This window comes from Lathyrus oleraceus, chromosome 7 (assembly GCF_024323335.1).
Source record: "Lathyrus oleraceus cultivar Zhongwan6 chromosome 7, CAAS_Psat_ZW6_1.0, whole genome shotgun sequence".
Lineage (NCBI taxonomy): Eukaryota > Viridiplantae > Streptophyta > Magnoliopsida > Fabales > Fabaceae > Lathyrus > Lathyrus oleraceus.
In genome coordinates, this window is record NC_066585.1 from 473,362,216 (window position 1) to 473,363,124 (window position 909).

Consider the following 909-nt stretch of genomic DNA (forward strand, 5'->3'; position numbering starts at 1 on the left):
AATTACCCCCTCCGGTGAATGTGAAGGGCATCCGTAGCTTTTTGGGGCACGCGGGGTTCTACCGGCGCTTCATCAGGGACTTCTCAAAGGTGGCTAAGCCTTTGAGCAATTTGCTCGCCAAGGACCAGGTATTTCTCTTCACCGAAGATTGTTTGCAAGCTTTTGAGGTTTTAAAAGAAAAATTGGTTACCGCTCCAATAATAGTCGCTCCCGATTGGAATGAAAATTTTGAACTAATGTGTGACGCGAGTGACTATGCTGTTGGAGCGATACTTGGCCAAAGAAAAGACAAAACTTTCCATGCGATACATTATGCGAGTAAGGTTCTGAACGAGGCTCAAATAAATTATGCCACAACGGAAAAAGAACTACTCGTAATAGTGTATGCTCTAGAAAAGTTTAGGTCTTATCTTATAGGGTCTAAAGTCGTTGTGTACACCGACCACGCGGCGATTAAATATCTGCTAACCAAGTCGGATTCGAAGCAAAGGCTCATCCGTTGGATCCTCTTGTTACAAGAATTCGATGTAGAAATCAAAGACAAGAAGGGGTCGGAAAACTTGGTAGCGGATCATTTATCCCGATTAGTGAACGTGGAGGTTACCGCGTCGGAAAAAGAAATCCGGGAAGAATTTCATGATGAAAAATTGTTTAAGGTTCAAGTTAGGCCGTGGTTTGCAGACTTTGCAAACCACAAGGCTAGTGGTTTTGTGCCAACCGACCTAACTTCGAACCAAAAAAGGAAGTTCCTTTCGGATGCGAAGTACTATGTTTGGGATGACCCATACTTGTTTAAGTTGGGTAGCGATAACCTGTTAAGGAGATGCGTAACTGGTGATGAAGCCCAGAGCATCCTTTGGCATTGTCACAACTCGCCTTATGGCGGACATTATAATGGGGTTAGAACGG